The sequence below is a fragment of the Carassius gibelio genome, chromosome B17, assembly GCF_023724105.1.
Source record: "Carassius gibelio isolate Cgi1373 ecotype wild population from Czech Republic chromosome B17, carGib1.2-hapl.c, whole genome shotgun sequence".
Lineage (NCBI taxonomy): Eukaryota > Metazoa > Chordata > Actinopteri > Cypriniformes > Cyprinidae > Carassius > Carassius gibelio.
The window spans coordinates 5,407,096-5,417,562 of NC_068412.1; positions in this window are offsets into that span (position 1 = coordinate 5,407,096).

Below are 10,467 nucleotides of genomic sequence, written 5' to 3' on the forward strand. Positions count from 1 at the left end.
CACTCGACAAGTTTTGGCTTCGTGAACAACAAAAGGCCCCGGAGGGTGGATTTTATTTACAATAATAATAGGTGCAGGATGGCAAGCCGGTGCGTGGAGGCTGGTACTCACGGTGCTCTTCAATGCTCAATCCAAGTGAAAGTGGGTGTCCAAACGTGCTCCAAAGTGGGTGGGCTGTCGGTCACTCGCTGCTTTCTGGAGAGAAAGGGTTAGTCCAGCATCCGTTCGGCTTGAGACCAGTGTCTTCTTTGTCTGCTCAGCATGTGCTGCTTAAGAGCCGTGTTCTGATGCGATGCAGCTGTGACCGATCAGCCGGCGGAGAGGACGTGGGGTTGCCAGGGCGGAGAGGACGTTGGTTGCCAGGGCGACGTTGATTCCTCCTAGGACGCTCGTCACAATATGTGCTTTTTTCTCAAGTTTTTTCATATTGCTCATCCCTTCCTATGAAAATGCTTGCTACAGATGCGAAACCAAAGAAATCAATTCTGATCCAAATTTTTTATAACGGACAAAAGATTTAAAGGCAGTGTGTAAATGTGATTGACACAATGTGATGTTGTATTTATTTTTTAACAAGCAAAAATTTCAAACGACCATTTTGGACTCTGTGTGCAAAGACCTTTACAGCTGACAACTTTGCTATATACTTCATAAATGAAACAAGAACAATCCCTCACGGCAGCAATCTAAAGTCCACTTGATCCCAACCTCACTCACCATTTCTTCTTCAGTTATGCCTGCACTCAGACAAATGATCAACTCCTCTCTTCAGACTGGTGCATTTACTACATCATTTGAGCAGGCTCGGGTAACTCCTCTCCTTTAGAAACCCTCTCTAAATCCAGCACTTTTAGAAAGTTACAGATGGGTATCCATTCTTCCATTCAAGGTGCAAAGACACCTGAGCGAGTTGTGTTCAACCAAATGTTTCTCACACAGAACAACCTCCTGGACAACAACCAAACTGGCTTCAATAGCAGCTAAGTGAGATTGCCCTGCTCTCGGTTAATGTAGCCCTGAGACTGGGAAGAGCAGTTTCCAAGTCCTCATTAGTCATCTTGCCAGATCTGTCTGCTTCTTTTGACCCAGTTAACCACTAGATCCTCCTTTCAATCCTAATGAAGACAGGCATCTCATTAACAGCACTCCAATGGTTCAAATCTTACCAATCAGGTAGTTCCCCTAGAGTGTCTTGGAGGGGTGAGTTTTATAAGTCACAACTTCTTGTACTGGGGCTCCTCGGGGCTCTGTTCTTGGAACACTTCTCTTCTCTTCTTCTATCATCATTAGGATCTGTCATTCAGAAACATGGCTTTTCTTGCTATGCAAATTACACTAAACTCTACTTCTCATTGTAACTAGATTGGACGCTGCGGCATCAAATTCAAGGTACTGGTGTTTACCTACAAGACAGCCACTGGCTCTGCACCAATATACCTAAACACACTAGTTCAGACTTAAGCGCGCTCCTGAAGCTTGCATTCTACAAGTGAATGATGCCTTTATAAACTATATGTGAACTGATTATTTTACAAAAAAAATTGACCAGGGTAAGTTTCTTTTGTGTTTAGTGGATGATATGGAAGAACAGACAAGTTTCGGTTGGGTTTCACACAGCCAGACAAAAGAGGGTGTGCTTATTCAGAGTAATCCCCCCTCAGCGATCGGGGTCAAAAAGCCGCCCCTCTAAACGTCACTGTCTGAGCCCGGGACCGTCTGAGGGCCACACTGGGATTTACAGGCTCAGTGCTGGAGAGTCCAGAGGGAAGCTGGGAATTTCTAGGAAAAGGAGATGTATGTCTGTCCACTTTAACACACTTTTCATCTCATATTTGTTGTATAGGTAGTGTTCAGACATATCAAACCATTCAGAGAACACAAGCACTTATTAAAGTCAACATGAAATCAAAGCTCAACCTATTTACTGTGAAGGGTTCACATTGTCCATACTTGGTTTTATAGCACTTTCAAAGCATGCTTCTTCATGGAAACTTATATTATTCTGCTCAGCACCAAGAAAGAACCTTATTCTGGATCTGTTTGCAAAAAAATTATATGTATTATAATTTACATTAAATGCAACTAGTTGAACTTAAGCATTCATTTTTTTAGGACTTATGTAGGGCTTCAGTACATCTTCTACTTCATCATATCTACTTCTATTCTCTTTAAAATCTGGTTAAAGTGAATGTACTTAAACTAAATAAACAAAAAATACACTAAACTAAAATAAACTATAATGTAATTTCTATTTAAACTTGTATCTCATGTATTTAAATATATCTGTAATCGCATGTGTAAAGAATTTTTAATTTATTACATTTAGTTTATTGTATTATGTAAGTCAATTAAGGCATCACAAAATATTATTTAAAACAGTGATTTAAAATGTACTTTAAACTGACTCCTAAATTTTTTCATTTAACTATTGAAAAGTGCACAAGCATGTTAAAAGAAACAGTAATGAATCTGTCATGAAAGGATACTTAAGTGGCCTTTTTTTAATTGCTGTTACATTATCTCCAAGTACATTTTTTCGTTTAAATATACTACCTATTTGAAGTACACTACAAGTGCATACACTTCTTTTTCGGGAAGGCCATGAGTCCATCGCAGGCAACGCTGTGTCATTCTCTATTACTGTCCTCTCATGTGTGATAAAAAAGTGGTCTCGATCATGGTGAGCTTCTCTTCTTTGCACTCCGTCTGGCCTCGTTTATCCTCCTTTGATCTTGCTCTCATTTGCGCTTTCCTTCTGATCTCCCTCTTTTGTCTGCCTGGTTTTCTGCGGGTGGAACTGAAAAGAGAAATGTGCTGACTCGAGAAACTGAGAGATCTCACTGTACATTGGGTCTTGGCTCTCGTCCTGCCTGTCTGTCTAGAACGAAGGCATCTCACAGCCATCACAATTCTCAACAGCTCATAAATGATATTTATTGAGAACAGCACCATCTCTTTGCTGCTAAAGTCGGAAATAATACTTTGCGGTCAGCGCTCACCTGCTAAAGCCATAGCCTAGAAAGATCAAAAGCAGGGGAATGTGTAATCTAATGCATTTAGTCTTGAACTTGGGCTTAAGTACGACCGCAGAAGATTGTGGTCACAAACCTCTTGAGACATGATGTAACAGAGAGAAAAGCCATGCAAATCCATCCACTTCTTTTGACTTAAACTTAAAAACACTGATTGTTAAAGTCATTACGCTTTTAACTCATTAAACAAGTTGCCAAAATAAAACAGGCTTTACATCAAAAGTGGAATTATGTTAGAAAAGCCAAAGTAGTGGTTTATTTGTTAAATTATGCGCTTCTACTTCTTAATTAAAAATGTAATTAAAAAGTATTTGTGCTGCTGCATAAAGCTCATTTTAGGGCAACTTATCAACAAACTCAAGTCAAATAACATCTTCCTTCACGTCCTGACAGGACTTTGAAATATTTTACAGAAACACTCCTCACATGCACATCCAATGGAAGTACCAAATACAGAGAGATAGAGAAAGAGAGAGAGAGAGAGACAGAATGAGAGTGAGACAGAGTGAGAGACAGAATGAGAGTGAGAATGAGAGAGAGAGAGAGTGAGAGAGAGAGAGAGAGAATGAGAGAGAGACCGAGTGAGAGAGAGAGAGAGAATGAGAGAGAGACAGAGTGAGAGAGAGAGAATGAGAGAGAGACAGAGTGAGAGAGAGAGAGAGAGAGAGACAGATACAGAGAGAGAGAGAGAGTGTGAGAGAGAGAGAGAGACAGATACAGAGAGAGAGAGAGAGAGAGAGAATGAGAGAGAGACAGAGTGAGAGAGAGAGAGAGAATGAGAGAGAGAGAGAGAGAGAGAGAGAGAGAGATAGTTCAATCTGTGATGAGGATGTGTGATGTCGTCAGCAGAGGTCTGAAAAAACCAGTGAGAACCGGTTTGTGTCTAGGTTTACTCTTACTGTATGTAAACCTTGACTCCTTTCTTCAATCTTTAAAAAATATATATTTAAAAAAATATCCTGTTTCAAAAATAATGCTGTTCTTAAGAACTTTCTAATCATCAAAATGTATCATGGTTTCCACAAAAATATTCAGCAGCACAAATTTTTTCAACATTGATAATAATCAGAAATTTTTCTTTCATCATATTAGACTGATTTCTGAAGATCGTGTGACACTGAAGACTGGAGGAATGATGCTTCTGAGCCTTCCCGAGCATAAGACACTTCTTTGGAAAATATCTGACAAACTACAAACGTAGGTGGCGGTATTTGAGCCAGAAGATTTTCTTTTGTTTTCGAGGGAGGGTACAAACCAGTGGATTCATATCTCTAGATCTATCATTTCAGCTTTGAGTGAATAATGACTCACATCTGTCTGTAAAGCAATATCATTGGCTTACACCATACAGCCTGTTTGTACGCATCCATGAATGCCTATTACATAACCTTGTGATGTTGCTGCCAATAAAGTTTCCTCTTGAGAAAGTTTGATATTTCATAAGAAACGTTTTTGAAAACCGAATTGTGTGTTTGTTGTAACGTCTTCAGAGTAATTCCACACTCACAGACTCTCCCAAGCTGAAACTAACGCACAGCTACCCTTTGGTTTTATGCATTCAGTTAAACTTGTGGCCTGTGGATGTATTTAGCTATTATAAATGATACAAGTAGACTTGTTTACTTATATACTATAAAACAGATTTTCATATTGGGAAATTTCACAAAACTTACTTCAGATATATTTTATTATGTATAAAGAAATGCACACACATGCATGTATAGAAAAATATGTTACACTTATATATTAAATATTATTATATATGATATCATTTATATGATTTGTTTTTATATATACAGTACATAATAAATACACACATTACACCATGTAAACAAAATCTTTTATTTTGGATGCGACTGCTTCCAGTCATTTTGATTTCCTTTTTCCCAAAAAATGCTTGTTAAAGGGATAGTTCACCAAAAAAAATGTAAATTCTGTCATTAACTTCTCACCCTAATGTCGTTTCAAACCTATAAGACCTTTATTCATATTCAGAACACGATATGTTAGATATTTTAATGAGATCCTACAGCTTTCTGACCCTCCATAGGGTCAACTACCATGTTCAAGGCCCAGAAAGATAAGGACATGGTCAAAATAGTCCATGTGACATCAGTAATTTGGTCTTTTGAGTTTGGGACAACACAAGGGAGAGTATTCAATGACACAATTTTCAGGTTGGGGTGAACTATCCCTTTAATGTACTAAAACTTACTGACTTTGCTCATTTTTGTCTCCTTATTTGTCCCACCTTGTTACATTTGTGACGGTCACATAGAAAAACGATTGGCCTGCCAAAAATTGGATATACTTTCTTCATTATACTATATTATTACAAAATAATGGATTCAATATTTTAATTAACTCAGAACAATGAGGCCTATGACTAATCAGTTCCAAAAATAAATACAAAACCTGTAATAACTGAAAAACACAACAACGTAACAAACAGGGAACACACATACTGGTAAAAATAAATAAATAAATGTAAAACCTGAATGCACTGTAAGTCGCTTCGAATAAAAGCGTCTGCTAAATGCATAAATTTAAATGTAACTAAAGGTTGATTCTTAAATGTGGTGGTAATATATTATAATAAGAGAGTTACAAGCTTTTTTCCATTTTTGACAGGGAATACTACAATAGGTACAGGACTTTAAGCTCAGCATAAACATTAATGTGTGTTTTCATCAAAATGATCTGACTCTTAAACACTGTCTTACACCATTGCCTTTTTATAGCTTAGACTTTGTGACTTTTACCTACCTGGAAACACGGTCATCCGTGAGTTCCTCCAGCAATGCAGAGGTCATGTTGCAGTTTCCAGGGAATGCACTTCATAAAGTGTAAAGATTAAATATACTATAAGTCATTTTGGAAAAAGTGTGTCTGCCATATGAATCATGTAAACGTTTTTTTATGTTTAAACAAGTGAGCATGCCCTGAAAGCAGTCATAACAGGATCAAGAACAAGTTTAATCCAGACTCTGCTGGCTCAAAGAGGAGAGAATCTCTTTACGCAGGTTTACACACCTTGTGTGAGGATTAAACTGTGTCATGACCTTTGACATTACATCTATACTGGCCCTTGTGTCAAAAATACACTAGGATGTAAGATAAGAAAATTACTAATATATTTTCAGTTAGGTTTGCATATGCATATGAACTATCCATTTAACGTTATATAGTGAGACGTATTTTTCTACGTATACAAAATGTCAAAATAAAAGAAACACAAACAAGGCATTTAAGATTTATGTATTTGAATCACAAATACAATTTCAATCTCTTTTTATTTTGCAAAAACCTAGTCATACGGGTAGATTCTTGTTTGTGTGTGAACGTGTCATTCACGGTGACACACATAATGTGTCTAAATGCTCTTAGGTCTGTATCCATCACAGATGCTGTCTTTGAAAACAGCCACCTGGTGAGTCCTGGTAAATAAAGCAGGCTTATCGGTGACCGATCCTGACGGCTGTGACACAGAAACCTCCTTCCCCTAATCACTCACTCGGGGAAAGTCTGAAAAATTGTATTTTTAGGGGTACAACAGCTTGTCACTAGCTAAGTTTCCATCCAAAGTTGTGAATTAAATTTGTGCAGAAAATTGAAATATCGGATAAAACAGTTGCGTTTTCCATCCCATGTGTTTCAGGGAAAATAATCTTCAGTTCCCAGGAAACTGCCGCAAAGTATCAAAAAAGAAATATTAAAATGTTGCTGCCATAAAGCCTGTGACTCTTTTTTTGCTACATATTAAATCACCTGCACCTCAGAGCACATAGAAAAAAACACAAAACAAACATTGTCAAGTTATCTTGCACTCGGTACGTGATGTTTGGGAACGCACTCGTGTTTTCTGCAAGGTTTTTCATTTTTGCTTTTGCATTTCAGAAGCTAATTCAAGATTGTAGCATGTGGCTAAGTGCTTTCTAGCTAACCGTTTACTATGTATAACAGATATTTTACTAAAACATTGTCTGAAGATTGTTTTGTAGTTGTGTTTGAGGACTCTTGAGATGTTTTTATCCGTGATTATAATGATAAGTAAAAGAAAAACTACCCAGATATTTACCCCTCATGTCCTCAGTGTTTATGTCACGTGTTTGGGTTTGATGAAATAAGGCACATCCTTCAAACTGCTTAGACTCAAAACTATCCGTGTTGCTAGAAATAAAGCTTTTGAGGTCATAAGACTGTGTGTACTGTACACAGGGAAAGGTAGAAAAGCCTGTGTGTCGTGTATGTCTTCTGTCGGAAACACCATTGCATAGATCTACACACAGATGTAAACACCAGCTTACCTGTAAACCACACATCTAACATTACTTAAAATATTAATAACCTTAGTAAAAACAGCGACATCACGAACTAGGCCAGTCCTTAGTTCCTTTCCTTGATCTATATTGATTTCTGAGGAAAACTGACAGATTAGGAATCATCTTGATAAGGGTGCAAAATGGTGCTACGTTAAAAAAGTATACGGAGCCTTAAAGGAAAGGGAAAAACTGATATTCTTACCCATTAAATATTATTGAGTTCATGAAAAAGTGATGTGGTTTGTGGTGTTTGAGGATATAAACAATGACCTCATGGTCTAGTTGACCTCTGAAGGAAAAATCGAAGTTCTGGAAAGCTCTGTCTGGATTCTGCAAGCCGATGGATTCAGCTCGGGGCTCATTTGCATCTGGGAAACGTATTCCCAACCACAGCAATGAAATCGTCATGGATCACAGCGTTTCTCGAGTCAAAGCATAAGCCACAGCGAGTATGTGAGCGTACGAATGGAAATACAGAGGTTTAAAGGCTTTTCCAGTTGTGAATGACTCTTAGATGATTTGGAAACACTTCGACCTTGTGCAGTTTTGTATACATTCATGAGCCTGGTGTGTGAACTTCCATTAACTGATCAGAAGTGACAGTAATGCAGATGGGCTTGCTCGTGCACTTACAATGCAATTAACAAAAAATTAGTTGTATTTACTCTGTTAACTTCTATATGGTTTTACAAATCATTTCAAAACTATTTTAAAACTGTAGATTCAAGGAGCATATGAGACTCACATTCGCATATGTTAAGATAATCGCCAATGTTATGAGCCTTATTTGACTACAGTTCATGGTAATTGTGGTTATTTGTGGTAGCTAGTAAAGATAACTTAATTGGTGGCTGAAAGACTATAAAGACATGTAATGAACTATTCACTAAATTCAGAGTTTGCAGTTGTCTGATAGTCGGCTGTTAAGATAAAATGGTCATGAACTGACTCTGTTATAATGTTAGAAAGTTGATATATCTCAGCTTCATCACAAATATACATGGGCCATCAATGAAGCAATTGTAATGCAGTCAAATGTTGTCAAAACTGGTTTATTTATTTATTTTTAAGAAGGAGGAAAAGTGTATTTGTTTCCGTCACCAGGTGCACGGGATATAGCCATAATTAGTCTGCTCCTGTGATTACGGGGAGTTTCAGGACTGATATATTTAGGTCTAGTGTCCACTCCTAATTCATCTGGCAGGATGACAACAAAGTGTGCACAGCAAAGATAAAAGACGGAAGTGGACATCTGTGGAAAAGGTGAGGAAACGTCCAGTCTGACATCTTCAGCAAGGTCTTGCAGCATGTTGACTGAAAGCTGCTGTAGGGTAACTGGAACCAGATGGCCCAATTACAAGGAAGGAAATGTTACAGAAAAGCTCCTCCGGATGACCTCATACATATTGGCCCAAGTCCTTTTTGTTTTTTACCAAAATATTTAGTACTTTTTCAGTTTTGCATATAACACAATGAATAACAATCATGCACAGCAAACATTTTATACCCTATTCTCATTTTAAAGACACCTAAATCAGTAAAGAGTGTGTCCCAAGTCTATGTAGGAAATCATGATGATATACTCCCTCAGAGCTTGCTCTTGTAGCAGGTTTACAACATTAACATTGTGAGTCCTTAAGAAGGTTGTAAAAGGTCTCCAGACATCTCCAAAAACAACAATAAACAATACTTTTTCCATCGACACCATTTCTTTAATCCACTTTCCAATTCTTGGCTCAATTATATTTTTCCAGTTAAAAGAGCAATTATATGCGTAGCTTGTAAAATTCACATTTCTATGAATCTTGACCTCTGTGCTTCGTAAGAGAGGGGTGATAGGATTTATTGCCCAATTCTTACTCTAATTCTACATTTTTTTTATAATGAACTGTGAATGTAACTCCCAAAATAGTAGCCAATAATATCAGATATGATATTAATTTTTATACTATAGGATCTTACAAATCCAAATATTTATTTACATTTGGAATTGTAAATAAAATTAGCTTTTATCTTTACAGTTTTCGTTTAAATGTCAGTATTTAAGGTTGTGTGCAGCCTTTTTAAATTACTTAAAATTGTGTGTGTGTGTGTGTGTGTGTGTGTGTGTGTGTGTGTGTGTGTGTATATATATATATATATATATATATATATATATATATATATACAGTCTTGTTCAAAATAATAGCAGTACAATGTGACTAACCAGAATAATCAAGGTTTTTCGTATATTTTTTTATTGCTACGTGGCAAACAAGTTACCAGTAGGTTCAGTAGATTCTCAGAAAACAAATGAGACCCAGCATTCATGATATGCACGCTCTTAAGGCTGTGCAATTGGGCAATTAGTTGAATTAGTTGAAAGGGGTGTGTTCAAAAAAATAGCAGTGTGGCATTAAATCACTGAGGTCATCAATTTTGTGAAGAAACAGGTGTGAATCAGGTGGCCCCTATTTAAGGATGAAGCCAACACTTGTTGAACATGCATTTGAAAGCTGAGGAAAATGGGTCGTTCAAGACATTGTTCAGAAGAACAGCGTACTTTGATTAAAAAGTTGATTAGAGAGGGGAAAACCTATAAAGAGGTGCAAAAAATGATAGGCTGTTCAGCTAAAATGATCTCCAATGCCTTAAAATGGAGAGCAAAACCAGAGAGACGTGGAAGAAAGCGGAAGACAACCATCAAAATGGATAGAAGAATAACCAGAATGGCAAAGGCTCAGCCAATGATCACCTCCAGGATGATCAAAGACAGTCTGGAGTTACCTGTAAGTACTGTGACAGTTAGAAGACGTCTGTGTGAAGCTAATCTATTTTCAAGAATCCCCCGCAAAGTCCCTCTGTTAAAAAAAAGGCATGTGCAGAAGAGGTTACAATTTGCCAAAGAACACATCAACTGGCCTAAAGAGAAATGGAGGAACATTTTGTGGACTGATGAGAGTAAAATTGTTCTTTTTGGGTCCAAGGGCCACAGGCAGTTTGTGAGACGACCCCCAAACTCTGAATTCAAGCCACAGTACACAGTGAAGACAGTGAAGCATGGAGGTGCAAGCATCATGATATGGGCATGTTTCTCCTACTATGGTGTTGGGCCTATTTATCGCATACCAGGG